The sequence below is a fragment of the Kogia breviceps genome, chromosome 1 (genome assembly GCF_026419965.1).
Source record: "Kogia breviceps isolate mKogBre1 chromosome 1, mKogBre1 haplotype 1, whole genome shotgun sequence".
NCBI lineage: Eukaryota > Metazoa > Chordata > Mammalia > Artiodactyla > Physeteridae > Kogia > Kogia breviceps.
This window is the reverse complement of record NC_081310.1, coordinates 201,640,955-201,657,843: the sequence shown is the minus strand read 5'-3', so window position 1 is coordinate 201,657,843 and position 16,889 is coordinate 201,640,955. Positions and strand designations below refer to the sequence as shown.

At 46.1% G+C, this 16,889-nt stretch overlaps 1 protein-coding gene and 1 pseudogene across 4 annotated transcripts in view; one reads left to right on the top strand and one right to left on the bottom strand.

The window, feature by feature from the left end:
* The window catches only part of GNB1 (G protein subunit beta 1), a 90,429-nt gene that overhangs the window by 67,554 nt on the left and 5,986 nt on the right, over positions 1-16,889 (bottom strand). The gene's annotated exons all lie outside the window — the stretch shown is intronic.
* Positions 6,995-15,866, top strand: LOC136793608 (iron-sulfur cluster assembly enzyme ISCU pseudogene; annotated as a pseudogene).

The window sequence follows — 16,889 nt, the reverse complement described above, 5'->3', positions numbered from 1 at the left end:
AGAAATAACATCTGTTTCACAGGGGTGCCCAGGGGCGTATATTTCTTCCAGACTTTATTTTCTGCACTGTGGTCATCTCCTCAGGACAATGAAATAGGGCTACCTTGAATTTTTTTTAACAGCTTCGCAGTATTCTGCATGTACCTTCATTTAATCAATTCCCACTGATGGGCATTTAGATTCATCCACTGGTTCATTCCACAAATATTTTTTGAGATGTACTACATTCCAGGCACTGTTGAAGAGATATTAGGGAATAAAAAAGATAAAGATCTTTGCCCTCTGGAAATATATTCAAAATAGATTAAGATACATAAAAGTACATAAATTATAATGCCATTTATATTTAAATAAAAACTACCTATGTTTATTTAAAATAAAGATCTCTGCCCTCATGAAACTTATATTCTAGTAACTACTGACAATTTTTTCCTTTCTTACCAAAAATTCTAGGTGAAGGTTTCTAACAGAAACTGTTTTTACTATTTTATTTTTATAACGAATGTTGTAACAAGGATTCTCTTACTTTTTCCCCCCGTGAATAAATTTGTAAAAATAAACTTGCTAAACAATTTAGTTTGTAACTGTCCGTTTATACTAAAGATATTAACCTCTTATCTTTTATATATATATATATACACATATATACACGCATATCTAATATTTTCCCCAACTTGCTCGTCTTTGAACTATAGCTCAAAGTTCCCTATCATCAGGACTTCCTTGGTGGTCCAGTGGTTAAGACTCTCTGATTCCACTGCAGGGGTTGCAGGTTCGATCCCTGGTCAGGGAACTAAGATCCTTAATGCCATACTGGCGAGGTCAAAAAACCAAAATTCCTCTATCAGATATCTTTTGCTATAGGTATGTTCTGAGTATTCAAGCAGATAATCTTTTTATGGCTTATGACCTTAGTGTCATGCTAAGAAACACTTTCCCCAAACACCCCACCTCAAAGGTTAAAAAATATTTCTCACAATATTTTTCTAATACTTCCATGTTTTAATTTTTACATTTAAATCTGTAATCCAGCCAGAATCTCTATGTGTTGTGGAATGTAGAGTTTTCCACTTTATTTTTTCCAACAGACTGCCAGTTGATCCAACATCTGTTACATTACAAACCATCCATTCCCAACTGATTTAAAATGCTACACTAGGGGCTTCCCTGGTGGTGCAGTGGTTGCGAATCTGCCTACCAATGCAGGGGACATGGGTTCGGGCCCTGGTCCGGGAAGCTCCCAGATGCCACAGAGCAACTAAGCCCATGCGTCACAGCTACTGAGCCCGCGTGCTGCCAACTACTTAAGCCCAAGCACCTAGAGCCCGTTCTCTGCAGCAAGAGAAGCCACCACAATGAGAAGCCTGCACACCTCAACAAAGAGTAGCCCCCGCTCTCTGCAACTAGAGAAAGCCCATGCACAGCAACGAATACCCAACACAGCCAAAAATAAATAAAATAAATAAATTTTAAAAAATAATAAAAAATAAAATGCTACACTGATCAAGAAGTAAATTCCCATAAATTTATAGATTATCTAGACTTTGTTCTACCTACCTATGCTTTACAGAACTTTCCTGTTTATATCTAATAGAGCACTTTCCCCTCATCTTTCTTTTACAGAACTGACTCTTCTCAAATATTTGTCCAAATTAGGTGACAATTTAAAAATATCCCAGCATGTGCATACAGAAGAACTGCATTCAAATTCTGTGTTCAGGTCTATTCAAATTCTTTTACCTCTTCAATAGTTCACCTAAGTTAGCTCTTATAGCTGACTTAAACATGTTTTTCTCTTTATGAAAAAAGAAGTTTTAGGCCTAACAATCATTAAAAAAATGACCTTGGTCAATTTGCCTAAGAACTCAAAAAAATTATTTCTAAAGTTAGTTTCCATAAAGAAGTAAGTTATTTACAAAAAAAAAAAAAAAAAAAGCTTCTGTAAGACCCATGGCTCTTGTCATGAACCTCTGCTCTTTGACTTTTCTAACCATTCATTATCTTAGCATGGCTCAAATTACTGACCTCCGCAATAACACTAAAAACAGACTCTCCCTCTAAAGCAACCGTAAAGTTTATTTCAACCAAGCATTCAGGACAAAGAGCTTAACTGCAGGCATGGACTGTGGCCAGGGTCTTTCTCCCCTGGTGTCTCTGAGGTAGGATGAGGGCACAGGAGGGACACGAGCAGCAGCACAGGTGTACCTGGAGCTGGAGCCTTCTGTAGGTCCCTGCTTCCTGCCCAGGAATCTCAGCCAGCTCCGTCGCAGGAAAGACAAGGGGGTGGCAGTGAGAGGAACCTGCCGTCCAATCACCATTATTCACCAAGTGCCTGGCTCCTCCTCTCTGCCTCTCCTGCCAGATGACCCAGTTACCCTCAAACTGTCTCCCCAAGAACACTCCAAAGTTTCTAACAGGCCAGTATGTAAAAAGCTTCAGAGCTACTTATATTGAATTTATCAGGGAACACCTACCTTAGCCTGCACCCACTTGTAATGCTGTTTCGTTACATGTCTTAGATGAAAAAACAATCTTTTGTTTTGTTTGAAATTTAATCCTTCCCCCTCCCAATCAAAGCTATCTTTCTTGATCTCATCTTGTCTCTTCCAAACCTTAAAATTCTGAGCTTATTTAGCAGGCACTTTATGCAGCCTGTTATGTATAGGAGAGTTGCTGAAATGACAGTAAGGTATTGTTTGCTGAAAGCTAATTAGTTCAACCCATTTTACTGACATAAAAAAAATTAACTTCTATGCTAATTCAAACTGCTGTTTAACCTCACAAGAGTTACCGAGAGGGAGGAGATATGGGGATATATGTATATGTATAGCCGATTCACTTTGTTATAAAGCAGAAACTAACACACCATTATAAAGCAATTACATGCCAATAAAGATGTTAAAGAAAAAGAGTTAATGAAAACAGGTCTATCACACATCCCATGTCACAGCTAACTTGCTGGGCTGGAGGGAGTAGCATACCCATTAGGACAAACTTTAAAGCCATGAGACCAGCTGAAATGAAAGGCCAATACAAACAGCTGGCACCAGTGATGAGATAGATAAGAAGCCCCCCAGCTTTTCTTAAGGCGTTTAGCCTTCTGTTACTGCATCAATTCCCTCTACCAGCTAGTTTCTAACAACATCAATTGTGCTTGCTTCTCCGTGTGTCTCCGTGTGTGGTCCAGGGACCACCAAAGCCAGAGGTACCTGGGAGCTTGTTGGGAAAGCTCACTCGCTTGGCCGCAGACTGAATTAGGATCTGCATCTATTAAGATCCCAGGGGATTCATTCACAAAGTCGAGTTCTGGATGCACCCAAATAAACACCCGGGTTTAGGAGCCCCCTATTTAAAAACAGACCACTCCACAGTTCCCCACATCACCCGCCAACTACAGAGCCGTTTCCTTGCCCCCCTCCTCCCACAGCAAAACTTCCTGAAGCCACATCTACACAGGTGGCCTCCCCTCCCTCAACTCCCATGTTTTAACTCCCCGCAATCTGTCTTTCACTGCCCACGACCTAGCACCTTCAGTCCCTAAATCTGAGGGACCCCTTTCACCTGACCCCTCAACAGCACTCTATGCGGGGATCCCCACCCTCCTTACTGAGGAAGAGCTGCCCTCTCCTTCCTTCACTGGCTGCGCATCCTGTCGCCTCCTCTTCCTACCTCCCAGGCACAAGTGAGAGCATCATTCACAAGAACTGAAATATTACCTATGACTTCCAGACTGAACTCCAGGCCAACAGACTTACGAGCCAACACTTGCACTTGGTTTTCTATGCCCATTTTGAACTTCAAATGTTCCAAGCATAGCTCTCTTGTCCCCACTGGACAGTCAACAAACCTGAACCACCCATCTGGCCTCATCTCAGTGCCCGACCATCACCGGCCCCTAAGTTTGCAAAGCAAGCACTTAAGAACTGTCCTAGGGGAATTCCCTGGTGGTCCAGCGGTTAAGGGCTCTGTGCTGCCATTGCATGGGGCACAGGTTCAATCCCTGGCCGGGGAACTAAGATCCCACATGCTGCCAGGCACGGCCAAAATAAAAAAGAGAATCGTCCTAGGTCATCAGCACCATGGCTGGCTTGACCTCCAGAGTAGATATGAGTCTGTCCACTTACTCCCATTTCCTCAGCCCCCATCCTTAGCCAAGCTACACTGTTTCTCATAAACAGTATCCTTTAAATGATCTTTGTTTACATTTTCACCCCAACAATCCAGTCTTCCTTCGGCAACTGAACAACCTTTTAAAATTCACATCTGGTCACTTCCTGCTTAGAACTGTGCAGTGGCATCCACCTCACCGAAGGAAAGATCCAAACTTTCTTCCATATCAGAGTGACCATAAAATGCACTGTCCACCAGGGCACGTCTAGTAGCCGAAGAGGGCACTCCCCACACAGAATCCCGGCTCACCGGGTGAAGCTGACACTGTCCTGGCAAACTGGGCCAGGTGGCCAAGGCCACCTTCCTCTCCAACACTGACTTCTACCGCCTTGCTCCCGGGGCACAAAGCTTCAGCCACGCTGGCCTCTCCCCACCTCAGGGCCTTCGCAATTGCTGTTCTATGCACTTGAAGTAACCAGGCTCTTCTCCTACCTGGCTTCTCCTCCCTCAGGTGCCAACTGCTCAGAACGGGGCCTTCCCCAATTAACCTAAAACCAAGTGCCCTCTCTGCACTCTGGATCCTGCAGCACTCACCACAGGTCTGAAACTTGCTTATTCACTAGTTCACAGTCTTCCCCCAAAGAATAAAAGATTAGAAGCTACTTCTCAGTACTTGCACATCACCAGTCACAATGTCTTGCTGAAAGTAAGTATATGGCAAATGTCTGTTAAATAAATTGATGCCTTTAAGCAGTTCACTTCTGGAATCCATTCCACAGAAATCTTAGTATTAACTGGACATCCTAAAGCAGGCAATTCTAAATGTCATGTTATAGAGAGGTCTTGAGAGATTTTTTAAATGGCCACAGATTCTTTACAGCTCCTCCTGTAAGAACCAGGTTCACTATTTCCCCACACTTCCAGTCTGGACTAGGCCTCATAACTTGCTCTGATCTACAGAATGTAACAAAGGTGACACTGTACGACCTCTACGTATGGCCTCAAGAAGCCTAGCAACTTCTGCTCCCACCCTCTTACCACTCGGCTACCCTCAGAGGCCTGAGCTGGCCTGCTGGAGAGGTCACATGGAGAACAGAGGTGCAGCCTGGAGAAAAGTCCATGCAGGTAAGGCCTTCCCAGAAGTGCCAACGGACTGCACACACATGAGTGGGTAGAGCCCCCCACCACACAGAGCCCTAACTGCCAATGGTGAATACACAGTTATTGCTTGAACTAGTTAAGTTTGGGGGGCAGTTTGTTATGTACCAACAGGTAACTGATGCAAGGCCATGAGCAAGTTTTTTTAACTGCAGGATGCATGTTAGTTTAAGTCACAGTTCTCAGCCTTGGACCCGTGATGTCTTGGGCTGGCTCACCCTTGGCTGTTAAGCAGCATCTCTGTAGCACACCACACATTATGACCACTAACTACAGATGTCTGCAGACAAGCAACAATGGAGACCAGAAGCAAGGGGCGAATGCTGCCTGCACCTCCCAGGGGCTTGGCACTTCCACGAGGGAAGGAAAAAGCCACTGCTTTGGGGGGCGTTCTTTGTGCTGTCTCCTCCTTCACATCTGATCTGGGTTGATCCATATGTCCTTTCCCTCCTCACTGGTACCCAAAGGTCAGTTAGTGGAATGGACATTAGCAATAGCCTCTATTGCTATTATAACCTATTCCTGCAAAAATTACCCTCAAGGATGTCGTTCTTCTGTTTCCACAAAAGAAAAAAAGACAGCTGCAAAAACCAAAAATTGCCTAGAGGGTGCTTCCAGCACTGGGCCTGTCCTGGGCCCCGAGACACTCAAACCCTAGCTGCTGAGTGGGCTCCACAGACCCAGGAAGACAGCCCAACAATTTCAGAAGCTTTTCTTTTTTTAAGCTAGCATTATCTAAATCTGTGAACAAATGTTTAAACTAGAAGAGCTGCTGTTTTAAAGCTCTTCTTTCATAGCTAAAGTGTAGCACACTACTCAGCAAGCTTAGCATTTTCCTGAATATGTCAAGTTTTAAATTATGGGAAATGTGTGCGGTCAGTTCCCATATTTTAAGAAAATGTAAAGAGGACATGATGGTCTGTTACTGATTCAAAAAGCACATTTTAAATGCCTTGCCAATCAGTGTTAGGCACTGAGATTCTCCCTGCTCTGAGGGCATCGATTCCCAGGAAAAGCTCCCTGCCCTCCTCCCTTCTCATCTCTCTGGGTCTACAGCAGCCATCCCCAAACCCACACCCTAACAGTGGTTAAGCAATCTCAAGCCTTTCCAATAACCCTCCTATCCATTCTCCGGAAAACTACCTAGATGTTAAGCCCTCGTTAAGTGGTTTCACAGGCCACTGTCCCCAAACCTAACTGTGCATCACGTTCACTTGGGACATTCCTCTAAACCACCTGAGTCTCAGGCTTACAGATGGACTGACAGACACTTTCAGGGGGTCTGACTCAGGTTCAAGAACTAATGCTGCCCACATAAAGAGCCCAACTGGCACACCCTCTACTTCCAGCCTGTGCTAGCTGGGAGAGTGAGAGACAGAGCCTCACAACTCTGCAAACACAATTTGAGGGGAACACCATGAAGCAGTAACTGTGGTCAATCAACGTGATCAAGAGCAACAGTGGTGGCCAGAAAAAGCCTCTCTGAGGTGACACTCAAGCTGAGACCTAAAGGATCAAGGACTCAGCAGTGAAAACAGCAAAAGGAAGGAGATGTCAGGTGGACATGAAGATAGATGAGTCTGGAGATCAGAAAGGCTGCAGTAGAGTTATAAATTTGAGAGTCTTCAACACTATCAGTAAACAGCATTTAAAACAGACAAGAACAGATGGGAACAGCCACGATCATCTAAGGAGAGCCCAAAACAGAGAGAATCCTGGACTCAAGATGGAGAAACACCAGACAACTGAAGGCAGGCAAAAGAGGAACCCTGGAAGGAAACCAAGAAGGACAAAGCAGCAGAAGGAGAACCAGGAACTAAGAGACGAGTGTGTTTCAAAGCGGTGGTGGTCAAGTGAGTTCAATGCCAAGAGGCAAAATATGATGAAAACAGAGAAAAATGACCATTTCAGGGAGCTTTTTTACTTTGCAAGCAGAAACATCGAGGCACTTACAGACAAGGATAATGGAAATGAGATGGGCAGAGACTCCAGAATGCTTTTCTCCATCCTCTGACCCCACGCTGACCCAAAAAGCCCAGCTCTATTCCTGAACTTTGGTTCTGTGAGACATCCAGAATCCTGATAAGACAGTACCTTTTTTCTACCTAAGTTCTATTGTTTTCTTCAACCTGCAACTGAGACTTTTTACAAGCTCGGCCATGAAAGTCAGGTAAAGACATGGGAGATAGGGAGCTAGGAACGCAAGGAAAACAGGGCCCAGGAGGAAGCTCTAGGTAACTGTAGTGGGTTGAAAAGTGGCCCTCGAATATTCTTGTCCACCTGGAACCTGTAAATGTGACTTTATTTGGAAAAGAGGTCTTTGCAGGTATAATTAGTTTTAACTCAAAATGAGGTCACAATGGATTAGGCCCTCATCCAATGACTGGTGTTCTTATAAGAGCAGAGACAGACACAGAGAGAAGGCCACATAAAACAGGCAAAAACCGGATTGCCAGCAACTACCCTAAGCCAGAAAGAGGCATCAGAGGGAGCTGCCCTGTCAAAACCTTGATTTCAGACTTCCAGCCTCCAGAATTATGAGAGGATAAATTTCTGCTGTTTTAGCCACTCCTTTTGTGGTAATTTGTTACTGCAGCCCCAGAAAACTAAGAGTTAACATTTCAGAGCCACACAGAAGAACCCCTGAAAACCTTAAGTGAGACAGCAACCACAAAGACAGAAATAAAGAGCAGGGGTCGGCTTGGAGAAGTGTGTGAGGAAAGGAGGAAGGCAAAGGAGGCAAAGGTCACAGGCAGGGGTGGTAACAGAAGCAAATACGTCAGTGCTTGCGCCACGCTAAACACGGGGGTAAGTGTTCCATTTGCACCATCTCGTTTCATCCTCCAGCAGCCCAGGAGACGGGAAAACTGGGAGAGGAGTTACACAACTTGCTCACAGCCTCAACGCTCAGACAGCAGAGCCAGGATGTCCAGCACATGGGCATGGAGAAGCCATGGAGGAAGGAACACCATCAACTGTTATGTAGTTACCAGTCATGTTTTCAAAGATGTAAACATAATGTGTAACAAAGTAGAAAAAGTAGAATATAAAAATCTACACATATAATGTGATCTCCAAACTGGGGGGTGGAGGAATCTCTGAATACATGTGCATAAGCAACAAAACTAAATGAAAATACAACAACATAATGTAGGTTATTTCCAGATAGGTAAATTATAGACTTTCCCCCTCATTTTTGTTTGTTTTTGTTTTTTATTTTTGGCTGCATTGGGTCTTCGTTGCTGCACACGGGCTTTCTCTAGTTGTGGCGAGTGGTGGCTTCTCTTATTGCAGACCACGGGTTCTAGGCATGCGGGCTTCAGTAGTTGTGGCACATGGGCTCAGCAAGTGTGGCTCACGGGCTCAGCAGTTGCAGCACGCAGGCCCTAGAGTGCATGGGCTTCAGTAGTTGTAGCTCGTAGGCTTAGCTGCCCTGCAGCATGTGGGATCCTTGCTCTCCAACCAGGGATCAAACCCACGTCCCCTGCACTGGAAGGGGGATTCTTAACCACTGGACCACCAGAGAAGTCCTCTCCCCTTCTTTTTTTTTTTTTTTGTAGTACACGGGCCTCTCACTGCTGTGGCCTCTCTCCCGCTGCGGAGCACAGGCTCCGGACGCACAGGCTCAGCGGCCATGGCTCACGGGCCCAGCCGCTCCGCAGCATGTGGGATCTTCCCAGACCGGGGCACGAACCTGTGTCCCCTGCATTGGCAGGAGGACTCTCAACCACTGCACCACCAGGGAAGCCCTCCCCTTCATTTTTATGATCCTAATTTTGTACAATAAACAAACACTTTTATTATTAAAGTACAAAAGTTAAAAACTGGGAACAGTAAAATGGACTTACTGAAAAGGACATCTTTATGAAAACAATAACAGTGATAACTTAGGGGGAACAGGAACAAGGCCCTCAAAGAATGAGGACAGGGGGATTTCCCTGTGGTCCAGCAGTTAAGAATCCACCTTCCAATGCAGGGGACGCAGGTTCAATCCCTAGTCGGGGAACTGAGATCCCACACGTCGTGGGACAACTAAGCCCGCACCAAAACGAAGAGCCCACGTGCCGCAACTAAGACCGATGCAGCCAAAAATAAATAAATAAATATTGTTTTAAAAATGAGGGCAGGACAGATGGAGGAACTGAGGCAGTGAAGACAGATCTCCTGTCCAGGGAGTTTAATTTTAAACAGAGAAAAAATAAGAGTAGTGGCTGAAAAAGATACCAAGATTAACTGGGAGATGAAGTTATATAAGACTTATTAGTCACGTTTGAAGACAGAATAGAAGGAGCCCCTGAAGAAGAAACTAAAGATAAAACTGTTGGTGAGTATGTTCTCAAGTGGAAGAATCTTCCCTTTAATAATATATGAAGGAGGGCTTCCCTGGTGGCACAGTGGTTGGGAGTCTGCCTGCCGATGCAGGGGACAAGGGTTCGTGCCCCGGTCCGGGAGGATCCCATGTGCCGCAGAGCAGCTGGGCCCGTGAGCCATGGCCGCTGAGCCTGCGCGTCTGGAGCCTGTGCTCCGCAGCGGGAGAGGCCACAACAGTGAGAGGCCCGCGTACCACGCACAAAAAAAAAAAAAAATATATATATATATATATATATATATATATATGAAGGAGGCAGATGCAGACACCGAAGTCCTCTGAGATGAAAGAGTAGGGGAGACGAGCTCAAGCTAGATGGTCCATGGTGTAATAATTAAGAGCACAGGCTCTAGAGGCAAACAACTGACGTTCAAACATGGGTTCCACAGATTCCTGGCTGTGACTCTGGCCAATTACCTAATCTCCCCATAGGTTTAGCCACCTATGAAATGGGGCTATTCACAGGACCTGGCTCAGAGCTGATTAGACGATCAATACCATCAAGTTCTTAGCATGGTGCCTAGCTAGCATAGTAGGCACCGAACAAGGCCGAGCTAACAGCACTTGGGGTCATCTGCAAAATGCAAGTTCATCTACTGCCAAGAGAACTGCAGGTGGAGGACGGAAGGGCCACGGTCCTTCTGTGCCATCCTCAATTTCCCAAGCCCTCTTATTTCAGTTCCTTGCCCAGTACTGTCTCGGGGCTTCTCTCTTTGCCCAGGTATCTGCCTGCTTCATCCCCTCACCTCCCCTTGCTCTCGAGTTCAGATGTTTCCACCACCGTTTTAAAATGAAATCAGCCATCTCTATGGCCCTGCCCTGATTTCTCTTTCAGCACAACCTTTTCCACCCGCCATCAGACCGACGACGTTCCTCTCACCAGAGGGGGCTGGGCGTCTCTCATCACTGCCCCATCATCACCAGGTGCCCGCTGGTACTGCTCAGCCTTGAATGTGCATTTCACTGAAACTCTCCCTCCCCTTGTTTACAGGTGCTCCTTCCTCTCAGCACCTGACGGTGCTCAAGCTACTCCCATCTAAAAATCAAGGCAGGGGACTTCCCTGGTGACGCAGTAGTTAAGAATCCGCCTGCCAATGCAGGGGACATGGGTTCGAGCTCTGGTCCAGGAAGATCCCACATGCCGTGGAGCAACTAAGCCCGTGCACCACAACTACCAAGCCTGCGCTCTAGAGCCTGCGAACCACAGCTACTGAAGCCTGTGCTCTGCAACAAGAGAAGCCACCGCAATGAGAAGCCCGCAACACTGCAATGAAGAGTAGCCCACGCTCGCTGCAACTAGAGAAAGCCCGCGCGCAGCAATGAAGACCCAACGCAGCCAAAAATAAATAAATAAATAAAATTTATTTTAACAATAAAGGCAGAACAGGGACTTCCCTAGAGGTCCAACGGTTGACTCTGCGCTTCCACTGCAGGGGGCACAGGTTCGAACCTGGCTGAGGAACTAAGAAACCACATGCCGTGCAGGACGGCCACACCCCCACACCCACAAATCAAGGCGGAACAGAGCCCCCCCTCAACCCCACGTGCCTCTCCACCCCTTTCCTTCAGAGCCTCCCCACAAGCCACTGCCACTCATTGGCCCTGGGGAGTCCTGACCGCTGAGTCCCAACCAAATCTGCCTCTTTGACCATTCCCTTCCCTCTCAGAGACTCTCTTAAGCACTGACACTGCTCTGATGTTCTTCCAACTTCTGACCACTCCTATAAGCTGCTTTTCCTCTGCCAGCCCTCAACACCCAAGCTACACCAAAGGGTCTTCAACCTTTAGAGAATCTCTGGGTGGTTCTTCTCCCCAGGAAAAGGCACAGTTCTACACCTATAACGACACATCAGGACAGGGTACCTGTCTCCAGCAGAGGACCTCTCTGGTCGCTGCAGGCACCTGGGGCTAAGGCCCTTGACGGATGTGTCCTGGCCAGTTTAACCACCACACTGCTCTCCAAATCACTGCTGCCCGGAGGCTTGGTCTCAGGCTTCCCTTACACTCTTAATTACTGAGGATCCCAGGGGCTTTTGTTTATGTGGGTTATATCAGTGGATATTCACTACACTAGAAACTAAAGCAGAGACTTTAAAAAAATGTTTAATAAGCCTATTACATATTACCATAAATAATATTTTTACAAAAAATAACTAGAGGGACTTCCCTGGTGGTCCAGTGCCTAAGACTCTGCGCTCCCAATGCAGGGGGCCTGGGTTCGATCCCTGGTCAGAGAACTAGATCCCACATTCCACAACTAAGAGTGCCACAACTAAGAGCCTGCAAGCTGCAACAAAGATCCCACGTACCACAACTAAAACCCGGCACAGCCAAATAAATAAATATATTTTTTAATTTAAAAAAATAACTAGAAAAATAACTTAGTGAGAAGAGCAGCAATATTATACATTTTAGCACCTCTTTAATGCCTGCCTCAAGTAGAGAGAGCTGGATTCTCACATCTGCTTCTGCACTCAATCTGGTACAATATCTTGTTTTGGTTGAAGGAGATGAGGAAAATTCAGCCTCACAGATATGTAGTTGGAAAAGGGAGGAGTAGGGCTTCCCTGGTGGCGCAGTGGTTAAGAATCCACCTACCAGTGCAGGGGACACGGGTTCAAGCCCTGGTTCCAGAGGATCCAACATGCCGCGGAGAAATTAAGCCCGTGAGCCACAACTACTGAGCCCGGGCACCTAGAGCCCATGCTCCAAAACCAAGAGAAGCCACTGCAATGAGAAGCCCGCGGACCACAACAAAGAGTAGCCCCCGCTCAGCAACTAGAGAAAGGCTGTGCACAGAAACGAAGACACAACGCAGCAAATAAATAAATTTATAAAAAAGAAAAGAGAGGAGTACTGTAACAGCCTTTGCAAATAAATATAGACAGTCTTTTTTGATACTACATCAAAACTTGACAAGTGGTAAGTTTCTCAAAGGGTAGTTCTGGGCTTCCCTGGTGGTGCAGAGGTTATCCTCCTGCCAATGCAGGGGATACGGGTTCAGGCCCTGGTCCGGGAAGATCCCACATGCCACAGAGCAACTAAGCCCATGAGCCACAACTACTGAAGCCCGCGTGCCTAGAGCCCATGCTCCACAGCAAGAGAAGCCACCGCAATGAGAAGCCTGCGCACTGCAACGAGTAGCCCCCGCTCGCCACAACTAGAGAAAAGCCCGTGCAAAGCAATGAAGATCCAACACAGCCAAAGATAAATAAACTTATATATTTAAAAAGGGTAGTTCTGACGTGGAATCTGAAACTATGTCAATTAACTTTTCATACTGTTACATCAAACACCAGGGGCTTCATTCTTGTGCTTTGAATGGATCTTTTACCCATCTGTGAGTTAGTAGCATCAAGCACAGGCCATTTGGAAAATATCAGCTCACTGAGTTAAGCAGATCTTCCAAATGTTGACACGTTTTATTATATAACATTAAGAAAAGAAACATTTCGTTAGCATCACCTCCTATCTTGCAAAAAAAAAAAAGTCTTTAAGTACTGGGAAGCTGTCAAGCTCATGGTAGCAGAATCAAGTTTTCCAAAATTCAAATTTCCATTTGAAAGCTCAAATTTTATCACTGCCAACAGTACTGTCAGTTATTTTCCTTGAAGTATCTGGTTCACTTCGTTCGTTTTTATGAAAATATCTGCCAAATTCCCTTGTCTAAACAGCCATCATTTTTTGTCAGCTGTTCTTTCAACTCAAGCGATCACAGAGCTGCTTGTCCAGGAGACCGCTCTCACATGTTAAGGTGCATCAGTGCTTTATGCCAACTTCCCATTTTGTCACACAGGCCAGTAAAAAGATGGATACTTGGGTTGAAGTTTAACAAAATTAATTTTGATTGCTTCAACAAGGGCATTAGATTAAACTGGATTTTTTTTTAAAACCACAAATTCACAGTAGTGAAGAATACTATGACTATAAGAACCACTGTAACTGGCTTGGTACCACGGTTTTGATTTCCGCTACGGAACCAGCAGTGTCACCCAGCACTGCTTCGTACCATCAGTGGGAATGTCAACACAGTGAAAGTCAAACGACACCTTCATATGATCACGACAGCAGCCTGGACCCAATGAGCCCGAGTCTACAGACTGTACTCGAGACCCCTCACTCTAAGTGATGGTGAAACCCAAGACTTCAACCACCATCTAAATACTAATAACTCATCCAGACCACTCCTCCAGAGCTCCACATTCACATGTACAAAAGTCTACAATTGGACAAACACTTCAGAGTGTTTCAGAGACTGGTAATACTGTAGTGAACCAAGGTGCCTGTCTTCATGGAGCTTAGAACTAGTGGGTAGATCAACATAGAGGCTAGGGAGACAGAGCAAGCAAGGGAAGACACAGATTAATGACAGCGGAGAACACCCTCTAAGGAGGGGATATCAGAACAAAGACCTGGGAAAAAAAAACAAACACAAAGACCTGAATGAAAGGAGTGGATGGTCCAAACAGACCTCCAGGAGAAGAGCTTGGCAAGGAGTAGAAAGTGTAAAGGCTGGTGGTGTGTTCTAAGGCAGAATGTGGGAACGCCTCCTGGGGTCCTCAAACCCAAGGCGCAAAGACTCACTCACTGTCTTCCCATCAAACCACTGCTCATTTCAGTAAATGCAAAACAGCCACCCGGACTTCCAGGAGAGAAACCTGTACTCGCTCACTCCCTTCTGACCTTCCATGCAGTCACCTAAGCATCTCAGTCACCAGTTACCAGCTTTTCTACCCTGGCCCAGACCCCCTTCCTCTCTACAGCATCCCATCTGGAATCTGACCCGTCTTCCTCCTTCCTCTGAGCACGCTCCAAGTTCAAGACCAAGTGATGCTCCTGATCAGGTACATCTCCTTACTCTTTGAGGGCTTCCTAGAGCCTTCGATGTCAACATTCAAATGCTTTACCAAGGCTCTGACCCTCTCAGTGTCTATTTCTCACCATTCTCCAGCCTTTTGGAACTTCTGTCCCTAGACAACTCATGCTCTCTTTCATTCGATAAATAATTACTGAGCACCTATCTTGCACTACACTGTTATATGGGCTGGAGACAGTGGGTGAAGGAAGCCAACTGGTTGCATGAAAAACATATACAATCATCTCCTCAGCATGGAACACTCTTTCCTTCCCCTCCACAAACCAGGCAGCCTCCAACTTGAGAACCCTTTCAGTCTCAACTTAAATATTTTCCAGCAAGCCTGCAAGACAGTGGCGGCCCTGCTGCTCCAGCCCCGCGCCTGCCCACCCGCCCGCCAGCTCCGGCTTGGCTCTACCACAAGAAGGTTGCTGATCATTATGAAAACCCCCCAAAAGTGGGGTTCCTTGACAAAACACCTAAAAATGTTGGAACCAGACTGGTGGGGCTCCAGCATGCAGTGATGTAATGAAATTACAGATTCAAGCGGATGAAAAGAGGAAGATGGTCAAGGGCAGGTTTAAAACATTTGGCTGTGGTTCTGCCATTGCCTCAAGCTCGTCAGCCAGCAAGTGGGTAAAGGGGAAGACAGTGGAGGAAGCCACAACCATCAAATAAACAGGCGGCGGGGCTTCCCTGGTGGTGCAGCGGTTGAGAATCCGCCTGCCAATGCAGGGGACACAGGTTCGAGCCCTTGTCCGGGAACATCACACATGCCGCGGAGCAACTAACCCCGTGCACCACAACTACTGAGCCTGCGCTCTACAGCCCGTGAGCCACAACTACTGAGCCCGCGTGCCACAACTACTGAAGCCCATGCGCCTAGAGCCTGAGCTCCACAAGGAGAGAAGGCACCGCAACGAGAAGCCCGCGCACCGCAACAAAGAGTAGCCCCCGGGGGCTCGCCGCAACTAGAGAAAGCCCGCGTGCAGCAACGAAGAACCAACACAGCCAAAATTAAATAAATTAAAAATAAATAAATTTATATTAAAAAAAAAAACAAACGGGGGCTTCCCTGGGGGTCCAGCAGCTAGGACTCCACACTCCCAATGCAGGGAGCCTGGGTATGATCCCTGGTCAGGGAACTAGATCCCACATGCCGCAACTAAGACCCAGCACAGCCAAATAAGTAAATAATATTTAAAAAAATTTTAATCATTTAAACAAACAAAAAACACCGGTATCACCAAGGAGCTCTGCCTTCCCCCTGTGAAACTGTACTGCTCCATGATAGCCAAAGATGTCATCAAGGTCACCCTGACTGATTATAAACTGAAACAAGAACCCAAGAAAGGAGAGGCTGAGAAGAAATGAGCCCTCGGAGAAGGCTCCCACAGGTCACACAGGCTGCTTCCCTCCCTCCCCCGCCACCAGCAGTCACGCACACAGAGGTGTTCAGAAGCCCTTGCACTGAAACAAAAGAGCTTATGAGATCTGCACAACGTATGCTATTCACATTGTAACTCTAATGCAAGCAAAATACACAGTCTAATTAATTGTTCTGAATCCTGTGTTTTCTTTCAGCTCACGTTTATTGCCTTACCCCAGTCCCAGTCCAAGTCTATTTCGAACTGTGTGTGGCCCCAAAACTGAAATCTATAGTGAAGTCCCTCGTTGTTTGGGTAGTCATGAAGTACACAATTATCTAATTATCCTGAATCCATTTTGGGGAAGATTACCAGTAGAATACCTTGGTAAGATTACTTGACAGAACCAAGTATTGTACATAAAACAGATCTGCATATATAATAATGAAGGAATGTAAGACACCCGCCCCCCCAAAAAAACCAAACAAACAAAAAACATTTTCCCTAGGAAGCCATCACTAAACTCTAGGTTAGCTGCCCCTGTGATCCACCACCCTTGTTTTTCACCTTTGTACATAAACTGCTTGTCAGCCTCCCTGTTAAACTATAACATAAGGTCCTGGGCCACACCCATTCTATAATTCACAGACTCCGCACCTAGCAGAGAAGATGCTGAATGAGCACTTGTTAAACAAACTTCCGGTTATACTTTTTTTTTTTTTGTGGTACAAGGGCCTCTCACTGTTGTGGCCTCTCCCTTTGCGGAGCACAGGCTCCGGACGCGCAGGCTCAGCGGCCACGGCTCACGGGCCCAGCTGCTCTGCGGCACGTGGGATCTTCCCGGACGGGGCACGAACCCGCGTCCCCTGCATCGGCAGGCGGACTCTCAACCACTGCACCACCAGGGAAGCCCCCCGGTTATACTTTTGAGAATACATGAAAAATACTTCACTGTCACTAGCTGGCAAATTAAGGGATGCCAAAGAATGTTTTGTGAATTCCAAAATAATTCAGCATCATAAATAGAGGT